Genomic DNA, 19,124 nt, shown 5'->3' with positions numbered 1-19,124 from the left:
AGCCTGTTCCCACAACACCCTCCTCGATTCTGCCGTTAGTTTATTCAGAACACTGCATTTCAGACCTGCTGCAGATGCCACTAATGCAGTGTAGTGGTTATCACGTCCGCCTCACACGCGGAAGGTCGCAGATTCGAGCCCTGCCAGAAACAAATTTTGTCACAATCGTCCGCACTATTAGAAATCCAAGTTTTGTCATCATCCTCTAATCAAAATATTTTTTTCTGAGTATTTTGAGGGTGGGTTCACTAAAACACGCGCTTCCCGGTGGCTACTAAGTCTGGATTGTTCTGTCTATGCTCGTGTAAAGACCACATGAATAAACTTGTCGGTATGACTTCCGTCCTGCGATTATTTGTTGGGATTTGCACGAGTGATGTTCAATGCTCCCAACAGAAACCAAGAACGAAATGAATGGCAATCAAACATCCGTGTAAGAGGTTGACCTCTTTCATTTAACCATATATAGATCAAAAACTCTGTTCGCATCATATTCCACAACAAAACGCGCATCTCCGGGAGTCGAACCCTGTACTTTTCGTACCCAAAGCGAGGATAATGCCATTAGAACAACAGCCATGAGTTCACCATAGTGTCAATTTGATTTTTTTTTCTGTCCGAGATATCTTTGCTAACATCGGAGAGTTGGTTTCTACACCTGCGATTATGCTAAATGGGCGCTCCAACCAACTGCGACCCGAACAATAACCTTGATTTAGGAAAAAACTAAACTGAAATCGAGGGACAATCGCTGCTACAGCCTGCACTATTTTAGGATCTATATGAGGAAATTATAGAAAAGACAAGTAAAATAATTTGATGTTCTTGGCCTTGATCATAGTTTCCAATCATCGTAAAGGACGTTAGCAGATGCACGCCATATATTACTTATGGCCCGTTTTTTTTTTTGTTTTTTTTTTTATTGCTTTACCCCTCAAAACCTTCCTGCACCAAATGTCTTCCCCGAACAAACACATCAGAGAGACATTCTTTCCCAAAAAGTTTAATATAAGAGTCTCACATCTGGTGTTTATTAAAACTATAATTTAGTACTTCTTGCATAAAAAGTGACGCTAAAAGGCCTTCTCTGCTCTCGTGCCTTCATGTTTTTTGGAGGTTAGTATAAACACAGTAATGTGTGATTTATCTCGATACAGATTTGGCTATTTTAGCTGTGGGGTAAAGTAGGTTGGACTGAATTTTTCCTGAATTTTTCTAAAAGTTTATTGATTCTGGACATCAACCACCTATTTAGCTCTGATTTTCTAGTTGATAAAGGCGTAAAATCTTTGTGGGACGTTCTTTATTTCACAAACTCTGCTGATGTTCACAATTTTTGTTTTCTGCAACAAAACTTGGAAACAAGTGGCATGCATATGGGAATATGAGCAAATGACAAAAAAATATATCACTTCTACTTGTATTTTTAAAAGAAACTAATCAGCTAACATAGAGGTCTATTCAACGTAACTGCTGACTTATACCTCAAGCGTATATCTTCCATGCAATGATTTGTCTACAAAACTTAAGAATGCTTGTAACAGGAAAATAGAGTGAAAAGTATTGACTGGTAAATTTAATTTAGGGCCGGGGAATTAGCTCAAATGGTAGAGCGCCTCGCACGTGGGAGGAACCAGGATCAATTCATGTATTCTCTATTTATCGACTGGATCTTTCTGTTCTAATTCTGAATACCTTACCATGTGAAAAGCTGCTTATGTATCGGTAATGTAAACTTAGATTTGGATAAAAACAAATGAAATATTTACTGATCTTGTAATGAGGCTCAGTAATACCTTTCGTAGTTTACCTAATTCATTAATCAGAGTGGTCGGAGAGTAGGATCAAGACATTTAGAACAACTATGTTATTAAACTGCTATAGTTCAATGTTACGATTATCAAATATTAAGGAAAATAAAGCCTTTTAAAGATCAAGGTGACATCTTCTTCCAACCGACAGGTCCACCGTTTTTTGTTGAATAACTAAGAAGGCAATGAGAAGGTTATAAACCCAAGGTTACAAACACAGACCCAGTTTCTGAACAACACGGGATAAGTTCTTACTACTTACAGAGATAGAGAGGTTTCATCTGCTGAAGTGGTTTTCACCTTCCACCTACCACAATACGAAAACCACCGCTGCTCTGCAGTAATTTTTACGCGCCTATCGGAAAAATATCTTTTATTTACTGTTGTACCCCTCATTTCAAAGACTTTTCTATATCAATGATCCTTTATGGAGAGTTTGGTTTGAACCTCGCGTGGGGCTCCAAGCAATGGACTCTGTTTCCAACGGCCCCTAAAATTAATCTAGTGAAGGCCCTTAGTGAAACTACTCTTAGCTAACACAGTTTACTTGACGTGAATATCGTCGCATATGTTTCTCCCTTTATTAGTTAGCTCTTTATAAATTTCGATGCCAAAACCACTAATCTTCTTAGAGGTTTCTGGGGTGTATTGGTTTTGTCTCTATCATATTTACTCATTGTGTTTGAACGAAAAGTGGACGTTACCTGTCCAATATCCGCACTAATTGAAATCTTTACAAATTCGATTAAGTAAATAAAAATTTCTTTCAAAATTCCTTTTCGTGAATTCTTTCTTTTGAGAGAAAATTGAGGCTGAAATAAACGAAACAAACTTAAAACGCACTTACCTTTGCCGGCGAATCACTTCGGAACATTTTATCTATGTTAGTGCTCACACAACACATGAAAGTTTTGAGCCTTTACACACCAAAATCCAGTAATGTCATGACGCATTGTGAACCTCTCTATCGCGATTATTTTTCCGAAGACCACGATAAGAGTTACAGAAGTAAAAAATAACAAAAAAAATTAAGTTTCCATGTCTTTTGTTGTTCACCTTGCAGGAATGTCCGCCTCTTATTGGTAGGCACAAAAACGGCCGATATGTATCAAAAACAGTGGCGTTCCTTTCCAGTTTCATCTCCTTTAGGTTCCTGAGAGGTTTACGACTTTTCTGTCATCAGTGGCAAATATGAGAAAAAAAAGTGGAGAATCCGGGTATCGATCCCGATATCTCCCGCATGCAAAGCGGGCGCTCTCCCATTTAAACACCCTCGTGGCCAGTCTTGCAACAATACTCATCCTTACTGCTCATCTCACTTCTCTTGTCTTCCATCATGTTTAAACTCCAGTTAAAAGATTTCGGAGGCCTCACTAAAACCTATTTTATTTGGGCTCATAGTGCTGCCACAACAGACGATGGCTTTTTATTGAGTAGCAAACAAATCCAATGCTGGATAATGTGGTTTTATCAACTGAGTTGATGACGTAAATTGGCCACCGTAAAGAGTTTCAAAGCCAATGTCTCGAGTGTCTGCCCTTTGCTCTTTATCCTGTTATACTCCCTGTGAAAAAGACCAGGTGCAGCGCCTTAGAAAAACGAACACAATCACTATTAATTGCGAACAAGATTACCCATTTTGTTTGGAATTATTGAAAGAGAGTGACACCAGGTCGCATCTGTCATGCGACGACCACAATAACATTTTTGTAAGCGCCAGGATTGGAATTGATTACGTAATTGTCTTTGTTCGTGGCTTTCATTTATGCTCAGTTTAGTTTTCGCGTCTTCGTAGCTTTTCTTGACTTTGCTAATTAGTCATATATAGGAGCAAAAACCTTCTTCCCGATCCGATGAAGTATTGGTAATGGTGTGTTAGGTTGCCTTCCGAAGGATCTCGATGTAGTTATATTTTTGGTGTTTCGTCTAACAACTCCAGCAACACAGCAGCACAGTTGCTGAAAATACGGCCGTTCATTCTGATTAATTATCAAACTCTTTTCTGGATTCGTGCTCATTTAGTGATGGTTTGTTTTGCGCCTCGAGTAGATCGCAGGAGTAGCCGTTTTTCCACTTGCACTTCAAATTCTTCGAAAAATCTACTAGTTTTATTTTCGTGCGGATAATTATATACTATTTTCTACTTTTTTTTTTTTTTTTTTGCATCTATTAGTTTATCTACTTATTTCACTTTGATAAGATCAATATACCTCCGTAGTTAAGGTTCCTGTAGTGTAGGTTATCACGTCCGCCTCACACGCGGAAGGTCAAGGTTCGAACCTTGCCAGGAACAAAGTTATTGTTTGCAAATGTGTCCATAGTTCAAAATCTGTTTTAGTTTTACATTCAATCGAACAAATCAAAATTTCATCAGACTTTTATGCTCGTACGAACCTTTCTTTATTTAGAGGTTATTAAGTCTGAGATAGACCAAAATGCTAAAAATATAATCCAAGCACATGTTCACATACCGGTTGCAAATGAAATTGCGTCGGGATTACTTGCCAAGATGTCAGCTGTGTCACAGACACCTCAAACAAAACAAAAAAAAAATAATTCCACAGCGACGGATTGTTGAAGCAGGTCATAGAGAGAAAGATAAAGCTGACCTCGCAAGAGAACACGAAAAACGACTAAGTAAAAACAGGGGCACCTACCGTCCAAGATGGAGGTCGTGGGTTCAATTTCGATCGGTGCCTTTTTTATTTTTAGCGAAAACATTTGCAAACTGCACCCAATAAGTCAGTGAGAGTTAGTAAACAGAGGAAAGTCATCTTTACGAGCAGAAGGAAAAATGAGATATACATTGCTATACAGCAAGAGTTAGGAGGATTGGAATTTCAAAGGTACTAGGCCTTATTTGCACGGTCCAGAACTCATAGAATGACAACAGCTCAGACAATTCCCCGTTTATCATCTCTAAACAATAAGACACAGTTTATTAGATTTACTTCGTCTGATTACATTGACCGGGTTGTTTGTATTTCCGTTTTCACATGCGCTTCACAAAGATTTCAAATTCGTTTCTCATGAATACCACAAAGAGTTTTTAATGAGATAAAAATGGCAATTTTTCTTGTCACCTGTGAAAAAAAATATATCTCCCCGGCGGGGAATCGAACCCCGGTCTCCCGCGTGACAGGCGGGGATACTCACCACTATACTACCGAGGACCTCAGTGGAGACACAATCTAATGAATAATAGCTGACCTATAGAGAACCAGTAGTTTTGAAACAATTTCAGGTTCCTTTAAACATTTTTGTCATTATGACTTTCCGAACAAAGAAGGAGCTAACCGCAGAACATACATACATACATACATACATACATACATACATACATACATACATACATACATACATACATACATACATACATACATACATACATACATACATGCATACACCCATACATGCATACATACATTGTTTTACTGGAATCACAGGATCATTGGCTTTAACTAAAAACAGCCACGAGCTCACCATAGAGTTACTTTAGTTTGTTTTTACGCTGTGGAAACTTTGCTAACGTCAGGGAGATTTTCTCAGTTAGAAAAAAACGCTAATGGGATTTAGACCCGCAACTTTGCTAGACAAGGCACTTCAACCGATTAAACTACAGGGCCCCATGCAATAGTCTTGATTTGCAAAAAACTCATAGCTGATATTGAGAGACAATTGTCACCACAAGCCTGGACTATTTCAGGATCTTTTCAAGTGAGCCACAATACAGATGGGCGAGATTGCTTTGTATTTCTATACCCTTGATCATAGTTTCCGGTCATCAATAAAACGTTAGCGCATGTACGCCAGGTATGACCTACAGTCCAACCGATGTAACCGCTACCTACTTCTAGTTCCTCTGCTTTTTTTCCACTAGAGATACTCCCGACTAAAAAAATACTACGGTGGTGGAACAATCCATAGCCATATGACCATTGTCCGTTACCACCACAAACAGCAACAACAGCATCATTAACTCCTTCAGTATCTAATATTGCCCAGATTGAGAGACTTATATGAGACATTATAAATGACGACGCTAAAGTAGCTGCTTCGCCTGTTTCCAGACTTCCTTCCACCTTGGAAAAGAAGCAAAGTTAAGTGGTCGTGAACCTTATTATTCCTAGCGCAAAGGCAGTAAGAATACATCGTAGATGCATTCAAGACTACAAAAGAAACAGTGGAATAGAAGAGAAAATTCCCCTGATATAGAATATCCCAAAAGAAATCCCAAATCACGTTTTTCGTTCATTTTGTCAAGGCAGCCAAAGTCGAATAAGAAAGAAAGTAATCGAGGGCCTAGCATACTATCTGTCAATTGTATTGCCGAAAAAGAATGAAATTTAAGGAGAATTCATGCAGACTTCAGATAAACAAACGACACTTGTCGGAATCAAAGCTTTGCTACACCAACTACTCGTGAACAGCTTTTTCGCCTAGTAGTTTGATGTGACCTTGCCAGCCTCTGTATTCCAATTATTTGGCGGGAATCGCACCAGAGAAAGCTCAGACGAAATTAAATATTCCATGCACATGTTGGCGAAGAATCGCAAAAGTTACTCGTATGGATTAGATTTAATATAATTTCGCGAAACCCTGTCGTTCGCTCTGTCTATGCGAAATCATTCTCTCCACGTTTTCGACGTCTTTCTGCTGTCTATGATTATGTTAAAAATTGATCCTTTGACTCTTGAATTACTATCAAACGTGGACTTAAAATGAAACTTTCGAGAGTGCGTAACTCGCGTGTCACCCCGACTTCACCAGCCAGTCAGCAACAGGAGTGACAGGCAAACAAAAACTCTGTCCACATCATATTTCACAGCAAAACGGGCCTGTCCGGGAGTCGAACCCGGGACCTTCCACTTTGTTGTATTCTTTAAATCAGATGTCACCCAGGGCCAAACATAACCCGAGTTTCTTAAAGTGACTGGCCAAGACACACAGGAAGATGCTGTGGGTCGAGAGGAATGTAAGGATGAACAAGCGGACTCCTTTTTTTCCCATTGGGCATTGGACATTGGGCTTTAATGTCAATGTTAAGCCGCAGAAAGAATTAAATTCTTTGGATGTATTATGATAACGGGGATGCAAATTATATGGTTTCCGGTTTCTCTGGCATATTTTCCTAAAATTTTATTTGTTCAAGATTGAGTATCTATAATTATATGTCACAACAAATTCCCAAGTTCATGTACATACCTTCAAGTGTTCATACTGAGCTTTCAAAAAAATTGGTTGATTAGAGCTACGACGTTAGTCACTTCATGACAAACCCAGTTCATAAGGTTGGTTCACTTATCAGTTGGAATGAAGATGAATTTTAAACCTATGGCCTTTCCCTGTATCTTCTTTTAAGTTTGATTTAAGCATATGGTTCAAAGCTTCGAAAATTCGGATATCATCAACTTTGACAGGCTGTGAACGTACTTAATTGGTTTTCGTCCACTTTTCTTCTCACCAGTGTTAATTAAACACTAAGTCAGAGGAATAATGAAACATCATCAACGACCCTTTTGTAGCAACTATTTACAGAATTGTGGTATTCAAGGGTTAACATGTGAGGAAATTAACAGTTGGATAGATGAGGGGGGAAAAATGGCTTCTTTGGTCCGTGTGAGGAGTCACAAGTGGTGACTAAGCGTAATATCCCATTGTAAAATAAATAAAATCTTTAAATAGAGTATCCGGGCATCGATCCTCATACCTTCCGTAAGATAAGCGGGCGCTCAACGATTTGAGCTGATTCCCCAACACGTTTATCACGTGGTTTACCACCGCACCTGTAGGTATTTTATTAACATTTCTAGTTTAACTCACTGTGGACATCATTCAAGGCCGGCCACGGGCCATCAGACGTGCAAGGCTATTTTACTACACAAAGGATGGTCTATCCAACGAAAACAAATACGTTGACCCTCTCTTTTTTTTAAGAAAAACTACAACAACCACTACACTCGACATAACAGACAAATACCTGATAGGTCCGTTGTTGGTGCGCGTGTTGGTCGTACTCACAACCTTGTTATCCGCACCACGCTTTGCCGTCTCGGCTCATGGACAAGTCATACGATACCAAAACTACGTGAAGAATTATTTTTATCATATTGCGTCTCTTAGATTTACTCAGTAGAACTGATCGATCAAGATAAACTATTTTGACAGATTATTAATTCTAATTAGGGGGCCGGATAACGTCTATTCCGGAAAGGTAGGAGGCAAATTGCTTTCTCTATCATCGGAATGTGCTATGTTTGGGGAATTAGCTCAAGTGGTAGAGCGCCCGTTTTGCATGCGAAAGGTACCGAGATCGATACCCTTTTTCTTCATTTTGTGCCCAGTTCCTTTTGTTTATTCTCAGAAAAAAGCTCGCCTTCTAAAATGATGACTATGCATCGCCTTTGTAAACTTCAACAAAACCGCGTTCTAAGCCATGTTCAATTTGGCCGAACCTTTTATCTGGACATTTATTTTTGTAAATAGTGTCAGGAGGACCGAAAGCTAATAGTGGAGGAATTTTCATTCAATTAAACCAACCCATAAAGAACCCCTGAGGCCCACTGGTTGCGTAAAACAGCGGTTTGGGTTAGACCTTGTGTAAATATGCCCCAAATGTCCAAAGAAAGGATCACTAAGCGGATAGCGAGGCTTAAAATACTTTTATAACTCGCATGCCTCGTCATTAATCAAATTGCACAAGAATTGTTAAGGAGGATAAAAACCATTTTAAAATCGTGTTTAGGAAAGTATTGTTCTCTTCGTTCTCAGACAATCGATTAAATTTTCTGCAACAATTCTTTTAATGCACATTCAATAAATTCAATTTTCTATGGCGACGGTGGAAACCTGTCTAAATATTCGAATCAAAGAATATATCTAAAGGCAAAATTAGAACCTTGACTGATATCATTAAAAAAATTTTAGAAAATTGGGATGTGTGCGCACTAAGAAACAACTCAAAACATTTACAGAGGTTTTCACCGTCGCTATTGAAAATTGAATCAATTGAATGTGATCTACACAAACTTTGAAAAGAAATCAATCGGATGGGAAGACATTTTTGGAGTCATTTTTGTGGTTAGTCTTTCCGACAACTTTAAGTAAGTCCGAAGAAAACCAAAAACTTGCATGCAATCTCAGGCACTAGTAGACTGTCGTAAAGGATGTTGGCCGTAGCATCTTCTTTTAATTGCTTTTATCCACTTTAAGATGCCATTTACTACCAGAAACGTCGGCACAAATGACAAATACGACGTTAAGGGAACAATCCATAGCCATATAACAATGGTCCTTTACCACAATGATCAGCAACAAGAACATCATTAACTCTCTTATATTACCCAGTTTGAGAGACTTATGCAAGATATTATTACGAGGCTCAAGCAGCTGCTTCACTTGTATCGAAATCTCCTCCTGCCTTGGAGAAGAAGCAAAGTTTGGTGATTGTGAACCTCAGCGTTTCTAACGCAAAGTTAAGGAGGATAAATTGAAAATGCACTCTAGTCTTGAAGACTACATAAGGAATAACGAAATGGGACAGCAATCAGTTTCATCTGCCACGTGATCTATGTAAAGAAGTCCGTGACAACGTTTTTTCTTTCTTTCAATCGAGACAACGAAAGTCAGATAAGAAATATAAAAAACAATCGAGGGTCAACATAGGTAATCTTTGTTTGCTTTCAAGATGATTTTCAGGCAATCCTTTTGCCTGACAATAATAACATTTGAACGCAAAACGAACCGTCCCGGGTGGGCTTGAACCACCCTTGTAAAAGTATCATCTGGATCAAGATAATTCAGAACTTATAGGGAGAAGGAAGCCGAAATAACTTCACGTGGGCCAATTTATGAATACGAATTTTGCAAAAAACACGACTATTGAAACGCCAAGAGGTAGTGATTGTGGAAAAATACTCTGATCGAGAATTTAAGGTGAACGAGGAAGTTTGACGTCGTTATAGAGTTAAATTACGATAATTTGGTCTCCTCCACATTGCAATAATTTGGTGCACGGTTTGAATAAGGATTTGCATACGGCTATCTTCGTTATTGTTTTAAGAGTTTTATTGCTGGAAATTTTTTACCCGTTACTGGCATAAGGTCACATTTATTGGTGTTTTCCGATTACTGACGTTATCTCTTTTTAAGACGTCCGGATTTTCAGATTTTTGTGCTGGTTGCACCTAAAATTTGTACTTATGCATTTGCTACTATTTAAAGTCATGCAAGCATCCGGTTCAAGATTCAGATTTCACTAATTTAAACAAGTTGTGAACATAAATATTAGCGTCCATTCGCCTTTTTTGCTCTCCTATATTAATTTAGCGCTTGGTCAGAGGAATAAAACACCTACGATTTTTCTGGCGCTATTTTTCGGAACTGTTAATCAAATACATCCTTAATGATTTAAACATATATAACAAAAAGCCCCATTTGACCGTTAGTAAAACTGATCTGTTACGATAAAAGAAAATGATGATGAGCATGGTAGATAAAAAGGAGGTGGGTACACCCTATACTGGAGAGACTGAAGGCCGAGTGCTGACAATTGGCTTTCTTATATTAAAGAAATGTTTGTGATAATTAATTAATTGAAGCCAAAAAAAAGACCGGACTGAGCTATTTTATAGGATTGGGGAATTAGCTCAAATGGTAGAGCGCCCGCTTGTTAAGAAACCTCCATATAACGGCCTTGTCATGCACAGTTCCAATTTGTACATGATTGCCCACATGTGGAATCAGTTACCAGCTGTAACCAAATCCTCGACCACTTTAGCACAATTTCGTGCTCGCCCGAATAATGTTAATTTCACGGGATGCCAATGTATAAACTGTATATAATTTTACCTATTTTTACATTTTTACATACTCTAAGGCTTACGTAGTATTTATACATATTTTTTAATGTTTGTATATGCATAACTCACATTTTATCTTGTTTTGCATTTTTAGTTTGTCAAGCATTTTTAAAATGAGCCTCTGACTCAGAAGATTGTGAAAATACTTCCCACGTCTTCTACATTAAATAAACTATTCTAAACTATTGAGCAAAGCTGTCTGGCTGTTGATCAAAGCTCAGAAGATGGACCATTTTACACTTAAATTCCACTCTTTTCTCGATTGTATACTGCTTGTTAGGACCTGATATCAATTCTAGTCGATCCTGGTACCACTTTCAGTTCCAGCTCAAAGTCTATCGGGATAGCAGAGAAAATTACGTTGGCACTGCGTGAACTATGAGATGGAGGCCCACGGAAAAGCGTTAATACGGCGGTGACTGTCGCACCGACTTAATTACTTACTAACTTAATCACTCACTCATTTATCCACCCACTCCCTTACTTACCTACTCACCCACCAACCCACTCACTCACTCACATACTTTCTTACTTATTTACTTAATTTTATTTGGTCCGTTAGCTCAGTCGGTAGAGCGTGGTGCTGATAACGCCAAGGTCGTGAGTTCGAACCTCACACGGACCAGAGAAAACAATATTTTTCTGAAATGAAACGATCTAAAAAGATTTCAGGACTCAATTGTTTCCCTCGTATCATTTTTACTATTTTTTTCATGCTCTATTTCCAGCAGATAAAAATCTTTTAAAATGCGTCGCTTTCCAGTGTCGGCACTCACCGCCTTTGGGAGATGGGTTAGTGTACATAGCTGGTTTGCACACACGTGCGCAGCTGATTCCTTATCGGTGGACAGTCTGACATCGTCGTTTTCTGACGACCTCTGCAACGCAATCAACATCTACTTCCCGGCGAAGAGTGTCAAACTACATCCGACTGACAAACCCTGGACGTCTGCCGAAATTAAATCATTAATCCTGGAGTGGCAGCGCGCATATCATTCTGGGTCTAACGATAGATGGCGACTCCACAGGAATAAAGTGCGCATAGCAATCTGTTAGCGCAAGAAGGAATTCTTCGCCCGCAAGGTGATGAGTCTCATAACCTCAGACCCTAGAAGCTGGTGGAGCCTGGTGAGCAAGCTTGCTGGCAAATCTTCTACCGATTCCGAGTTATGCTATCCTGACGAACATGGCAACATCATCTCAGGTAAAACCCTTGCAACTCGTCTGAACAGCTATTTCATATCTGTTACATCTGACATCCAACCACTTGACACCGCCGCCCTTCCTGCTTTCTTACCATCGCCGGACCAACCACCAACTATTACCAGCTCAGCTGTATGTCGTAAGCTACTTGGTCCAGTAACTGTGATCTTCAATCGCTCAGTGTCATCTGGCTTGTTTCCAGAACGGTGGAAAGACTCTCACCTAACACCCGTCCCAAAGGTCAAACCAGTTACGGGTGACGGGGACTTGCGACCTATTGCCTTGACTCCAGTGCTCTCTAAGGTGCTTGAAGATTTCTTTGTCGAGTGGCTGATAGATGACGTTAAAAATCATATTGATCCTCAACAGTTTGGCAGCCTTAAAGATACTTCTACAACTTTGTGCCTATTGGACATGCTGCACAATTGGCTGTCGTCCCTTGACTGCCCTGGCAAGTTCCTCCATGTGTGCTTTCTGGACATTTTACTACATTGACCATACCATCTTGGTGACCAAGCTAATCAATCTAGGTGTTAGATGCTGGTTGATTAGTTGGATTTGTAGCTTCCTCAGTAGCCGCTGCCAAGCTGTTAAGCTCTTGGACTCCATCTCAGAGTGGATGCCCGTACATGCCGGTGTCCGCCAGGGCATCAAATTGGGTCCAATCCTTTCCCTGATAATGATCAACGACCTGGCTACTCACTCCCCCCTCCGCTCGAGCCACTGGAAGTACGTCGATGACGTAACAATATCCGAGTTCTCCAGTGTGGGGGAGGTGTCATCTCTGCAAAACGACATCGACTGCATTTCGCAATGGGCCCAGCAGAACAACATGAATCTCGACCCTAAAAAATGTAAGATCATGACCATCTGTCCACTCAAAAACAAACTCGTTTCCCCAATACTCTCTAGAATAATTTACCTCTAGAGGCAGTTTCATCTCATAAAGTTCTCGGTCTGACCCTGTGTGACACCTTGAAGTGGAACGATAATACCAACGACATCATCTCCAAAGCGTCCAAGCGACTGCACATTCTTAGGGTCTTGAAGCGCGCTGGGGTCCCTCCGGCGGACCTTGTCACCATCTATAGCGCCTTGGTTCGCTCTGTCCTAGAATACTCTTCCGTTGTCTGGGCTACCTGCCTTCCTCGCTTCCTCATTGAACAGCTAGAAGCTATCCAGAAGAGGGCTCTGCGAATCGTATATCCTGACCCCCACTATCAACAGGCTCTTGCGCAAGCCAACATTACCAGTTTAGAGGATAGACGCGCCCACCTGTGTCTCAAAGTGTGGCACAATATCAAAAATAATCCGGCCTGCCAGCTGCACCGTCTCCTCCCTCCCGTGCGATCCGAATGCCACTCTCACCATGTTAGGAACAGTAGCAGTTCTAGCCGTTTTCAGTATAGAACAAAACGCTTTGGTTCTAGTTTTTTCCCAGCAATGGCGAAAATCAACTAATCAATAGGAGTCTGGTTATTTTTATTATAGTATTTTATCCATATCCGAATTTTAATTAATTTATAAATAGCTTGTAATCCCAGTCGCTTCGAAACAAATGTAACTTTATTTCTTGTATCATGTAGGCACACTGTAATTCATAGTTTTTATGCCATTGTGTGTATTTTAATAAACCATTATTATTATCGTTAGTCCAATAACTTTCCACAACGAGGATACTCGCTATAATCTGTGGCAGGGATGAACCACCAAGTTCTATTAAGCTTGATTTAACCAAAATATGCCTTTTTCCAAGCACAATTTCATACCCTCGTCAGTACTTTTTTTAGACCTAGAAATTGGTGAAAGTCCCTTGAAACATCAACTTGAATGACTCATTTTCGGTACTTCTCTTTCTCCTGCATTTGGACTTAAACAGACAAAGTCGCTGAGACGTTCTTGTGATTCCCTACAAAATCATTTTAGTACACTTACTGTAATGGACAAAATCCATAGCCATTTTCGGTCCAAAATTGGCTGAGGAGCCAAACCTTTTGAGGCGGAACACAATCTCGAGCCCAGGGTCATTTTGGCTCCTTGACAGCGGTATGGTCGTCAAATAATGACCTCTAGGAGAATAGATTAATTCAATTTCTTTGATTGGTTGGTAGGAAAACAATAGACTCCACACAGAAAGTATGATTTACGGAAGGAGTCGATCAGGCCAGAAGTAGAGTATCAACAACCCCAAATTTAAGTTGCTTTTACTGTTTTTACCGTTGTTTGTTGGTTTTCACATGAAAAGTGCCTGTCGATGGGTGAGAAAACATCCAACCAAAACCACTGCATGCTGCAATGGCGGGAAGGTGTTCTTCATGCAACGATGGATTGCTATCGTTGTTGTCAAAGACTTAAAAGTAGATGGAAACCATTATTTTAATTTGTTTGAAGTAAAATGCAGAAAAGAAGACATTGTAGAGGCCGTGAAAGCGCACAGAAATGTAAATATGAAAGGTACGTCATCGGAATAGCCTAAAATAAAAAAGAGCAAGTTGGAAATGCTTGCTACAATCTTTTATTCAGCATCAAATTCGAGAAGTTTTCATAATATGTAAAGGAAATTGCGAAGAAAAAGGTTCCGTTCTTGAATAAACAGAAACGAGGTCTGTCACCATCCAAAGCTCAGTTAGTAGAGTGCTGCACCGGTATCGTAGAGGTCATGGGTTCAAATCCTGTACAGGTCTGATTTTTTTTTTCACGCCTTGTTTTCACTACTGCTCAAGTAGTGTTCATTACTGCAAGGATCGCTTTCATATTCACGTCTTTATCCGCAGTTCACATATGTTATTTTTATATATTTACAGTCATTTATTTATCACTTTACGGGTTTATATGGAACCAACATATTATCTAGCTCCTAGTTGGCTTGTTAGCTCAGTTGGTAGAGTGCTGCACCGGTATCGCATAGGTCAAGGGTTCAAATCCTGTACAGGTCTGATTTTTTTTTTCACGCCTTGTTTTCACTACCGCTCAAGTAGTGTTCATTACTGCAAGGATCGCTTTCATATTCACGTCTTTATCCGCAGTTCACATATGTTATTTTTATATATTTACAGTCATTTATTTATCACTTTACGGGTTTATATGGAACCAACATATTAACTAGCACCCAGTTGGTTAGTTAGCCCGGTTGGTAGAGTGCTGCACCGGTATCGCAGAGGTCATGGGTTCAAATCCCGTACAGGCCCGAATTTTTTTTTTTTTACGCCCTATTTTCACTACTGCTCAAGTTGTTGCTCAGATTGTTTTTATATTCACTTCATTATCTGCAGTTCACATGTATGATTATCATATATTCACAATCAGAGTTTAATTCATTAAAAATGAAACTATTTACCAATAATAAGTAATCTTCTGTTTAATATTTTGTTAACGAAACATGAAGATACTGAATTAAAAAAGAATTAAATAGCTATGCTATGGGTTGCATCGCAGACAAACATTCCAGCTGCAATAGTAAAACCTATTATGTTACTACCTACTTGTAGTGTCAAAGCATGTGCCAAATATCAGCTTCTAGAGGAGAGTGATGAACAGTACAGAAGCCTATGTGTTCAGAAACCTGAAACTGCTGGCCTTTATCTCTTACATGTTACAGGGAATAGTACCAAGCCTTCCCTTGAACATTTCAATTGGAGCAGCTTATTAATTTTACAGAAATGAAAGGTTGAGCTGTTGACTTTCTTGATTTCAAGGCCACTGTGAGTGTATTGTTGTACAAGAGATGGAAGATGGAAGTCAAGTACCTTCCGTGTGTATGATGTATACTTATGCTGGGAGCTGAACCTTGTCTAAAAACTTACGAATATCATCCTTGGCATTGAACACTCCATTGGCAACGTAAGTATCACTTTAGTAACTACAAGCAATTTTTAAAACAAGTTTTTTCAGACAGACCTGTTAGTGAAGCAATGATTTGGTTTAAACCTTGAAACATCATAAGCTTAAAAACTGCTGATGTGAACCTTCCATATTTGTTTTTTTGTTTTTTATTTTATAAAAAACGACCAACTCCTGGCTTGATTTGTCAAACTGAATCATGCAAAAGAAAGAGGCCGGAGTAAACTCAAAGCTTGTAATATTTTCAAGGTTCAATTTAAATCATTGGTTTACTGTTCCTCGTCATCTTTGGGAGGGATGTGGATATTTGATTCGTATGCATGTGTTTTCAGTAAACTTAGGTTCAAGTAATGTTTTTAAAATGTTGCAAAATATAATGCATCAAGTACAAATTTTCATTTTTGCCTTCATGAAGTTATTTTGGAACAAGAGAATAATACAATACTTGTTGAATTATTATATTCTGAATTAAATAATAGCGAAGTATACTTCAAAGGGTCAAAAGATAATTTTTCAAACAGGAAAGTATCAAAGCAGTATCAATAAAGAATCTTGTATGGCATATTTTCATAGTTAAGTGGATCAAGGAAAAGTTAGAAAAGTTGTCTAACAAAAGGTAGAGCGTCCGCTTTGCATGCGGGAAATAGACTATCTTTTTTATCTCATCACTGATCCACCATTTCCATCTTTTCGTCTTTTTGATGAAGTCCAGTTCACATGCACTAAATTTAAACGCGGTAACAAGAAAAAAGTCTATGGATACACGCGAAGCAGCTGCCTTAGCATTGCTTTTTCACAATGTCTCTAAGTCTCTTAGTCTGGTCAATATAAGATTCTGATGGAGTCATTGAGGTTTCTGTCTTTGTTTATCGTTGTAAAAGACAATTGTTATTTGGATATGATTTAAATATTTATTGCTTTCGATTGATCCGTTGTGACGTCGTTCAAGGTCGTGAAAGACATCTACAGGGGATGAAAACAATTTCCAAACAAAAAATTATAAGAAATAAGAAAGTAGCTGGCGTTTACTTTGGTTGGGTTGTGGGTAATTCCTAGCTGGTATAAATGTCCTAACTTCATTATTGGTGATCAAAAACCATGATCAATGCTGTAGTACAAGTAAGTTTTCTTTTCTATTTCTTTTTAGTCGTCTCATAGTTTCCTCCAATAACAATCTAAAATAGTGAAGGCGCCGCAGCTCAATTGGTAAGAGCGCCTGTCTAGTGAACAGAAGGTCGTGGGTTCAAGTCCCATCGGTGCCTCTTTTATTTTTAGACAAAAATAGTTTGCAAACTCACAAAATTAGTGAATAAAGTCTTCTCTATAAGCAGAAGGGAAAAATATATATTGCTATACAGCAAGCTTTCTTTTTTCAAAAGAGCGAAGCCTTATTTGTGCAATCCAGAACTCATAAATGACGACAGCTCAAACAGTCCCCCTCTATCATCTCTATCATCTCGAGAAGGATCTGAACAATAGGACAAGGTTTATTAGATTTGGTCTCTCCGATGACAATGGTCGGGTTGTTTCTGCTTCCGCTTTCACATGCACTTCACCGCTGTTGAGGCGGACGGGATGACTTCAACACTACATCAAGGAATCGAGTTGATCACGGGAAGAGAAATTCCATATCTAACAAAACCATCTATTACTTTCTTTATTATATAAACACAATAGCTCTCTACTTACAAGAAAAGTCGACTTTATTGATGAAAGAAAAAAATGGGATCCGTCCCCGAAAAATTCTTCAACTGCCTTTCTCGATAAGGCTCGAGAAGAAAAAATGCGTTGAATCATTACAAAGACAAACAATTGGCAAAATTTTCAGTTATTGACTTTTTCCTACCAAAAGAATAAGTTTTTTCAGGTACACGGCCAAAATCGACCTGTTGCAAATCTTCCAGTTGTCAGTTTTCGTTTTTAGCCGTGAGAAATGCCATTAAAAAAGCTATAAAGCACGTAACTTTTGTCTTTTCTTTTCGTATTTTGGTTTTCTTCCGCTTCTAAGAAATTTGGACTTTCATTTCATGCAATTGATACGAAATTTTCCGTGTTTTAGCAGCCATAATCAGAGAAAATTTCCGTTCGACAAAAGACGGTGGATTGAGAATGGTGAAGGCTTTGCCATTCATTCATCAACATCACAGATTGTTGCGAAAGGTGAGTACGTGTCACCAGTTGATTGGCGATATCGAACACAGGTGGAAAAACTAATGTATTTTTTCACGTGTGTTGTTACGGTTTTTCTCAGGGCTAGAATTCTTTGTATTACACCGCAGTTAATATGATAAAATCCATCTTACACATTCCACCACAATCTTAACCTCCTTTGTCGTATTTTTAAAGGCTAAATATACCCAGAAAAGCAAGATTCTAAGAATGCTACCGGTCAGGTCTCCTTGAAATCTAATGACTGAACTGCAGGCCAAATGACGTTGAGGGTTGGGGAATTAGCTCAAGTGGTAGAGCGCCCGCTTAGCATGCGGGAGGTACCGGGATCGATACCCGGATTCTCCAATAGTGCCTTTCATTTGTTTGATTCTTCTTTTGAGAAATGACGCTTATGCACAGCTCAGGTTCATTTCAAATGCTTTTTTCCAATTCTTTCATTCATTAATCTTCTCTAGAATTGAAAAGAAGATCAAAGCCATGTGAAAATACAACAAAGTTGTTGTATTTGCCCCATAGGATCATTACCTGCCAAAGAAAAACAAAAATTGTACAGATCTAGGTGGAATCCTTTTTTAAATCGGCAGGTCAAATGCTGATGTAGAAAATTTAAGATAGCAGAGGAGCGAAAGTTATTAACGTAAGCCAAGGTTGAAAGAAAGGGTTCTCCCCATTGGCAAGACGGAAGTACATTATTTTCATTTTTAACATAAAATTACAATCAGGAAGCTTCCTGTTATGTGATGATTGTAAACAGCAATTAAGTTACTGGAACTTTCTATGTTAAAAGGTGATTTTATCATCGCTTAAGTGAGTGCTTCTGAACCACATGAGCTGTGCCATCTTAGAGGGACATACACAGAAATCATCCATGTTTAACGCAAACATACAGCTTATTCGATGATTTAACATATGATACGCGCGGATAATTTGCGAGATGCGGTTTACGTTTCCTACTCCATGAAGAAGAGGAAAAATGCAAGCAATGAGCAAAATGTCGGCTCGTGTTATATATATAAAGCCATCAAACAGCTAATGTTTATTCCACCATTTTTTCGTTTCCTGATATTTTGGCTTCTAGATTCCAAAGAACCCGGGAAAGGACCAACGAGCATCCATAGAATGAAAAACCCCACCGGGCTCGTTGTGGTAAAAATTTGGGGAAAATTCCCGGCCCAATGGATAAAAGTCTCCCCATCTGCAGGGCACGGTCTTACGATACAAAAGCGCGTTACCTCAA

The 19,124-nt window shown here is 39.0% G+C and overlaps 5 non-coding genes across 5 annotated transcripts; 4 read left to right on the top strand and 1 right to left on the bottom strand.

The window, feature by feature from the left end:
- Positions 1–85: 85 nt before the first annotated feature.
- Trnav-cac (transfer RNA valine (anticodon CAC)) lies at positions 86–152 on the top strand. Its single transcript has one exon. It is a non-coding gene; the product is annotated as a tRNA-Val (tRNA).
- A 4,760-nt stretch (positions 153–4,912) lies between these two features.
- On the bottom strand, positions 4,913–4,984 carry Trnad-guc (transfer RNA aspartic acid (anticodon GUC)). The gene has a single exon. It is a non-coding gene; the product is annotated as a tRNA-Asp (tRNA).
- Positions 4,985–11,224: 6,240 nt separating this feature from the next.
- Trnai-gau (transfer RNA isoleucine (anticodon GAU)) lies at positions 11,225–11,297 on the top strand. Its single transcript has one exon. It is a non-coding gene; the product is annotated as a tRNA-Ile (tRNA).
- A 5,606-nt stretch (positions 11,298–16,903) lies between these two features.
- Trnat-agu (transfer RNA threonine (anticodon AGU)) lies at positions 16,904–16,977 on the top strand. Its single transcript has one exon. It is a non-coding gene; the product is annotated as a tRNA-Thr (tRNA).
- A 1,182-nt stretch (positions 16,978–18,159) lies between these two features.
- On the top strand, positions 18,160–18,232 carry Trnaa-agc (transfer RNA alanine (anticodon AGC)). Its single transcript has one exon. It is a non-coding gene; the product is annotated as a tRNA-Ala (tRNA).
- The last annotated feature ends 892 nt before the right edge of the window (positions 18,233–19,124 follow it).

This window comes from Pocillopora verrucosa, chromosome 14 (assembly GCF_036669915.1).
Source record: "Pocillopora verrucosa isolate sample1 chromosome 14, ASM3666991v2, whole genome shotgun sequence".
Classification (NCBI taxonomy): Eukaryota; Metazoa; Cnidaria; class Anthozoa; order Scleractinia; family Pocilloporidae; genus Pocillopora; species Pocillopora verrucosa.
The sequence above is the reverse complement of the archived record's forward strand: the minus strand, read 5'-3'. Positions and strand labels throughout refer to the sequence as shown.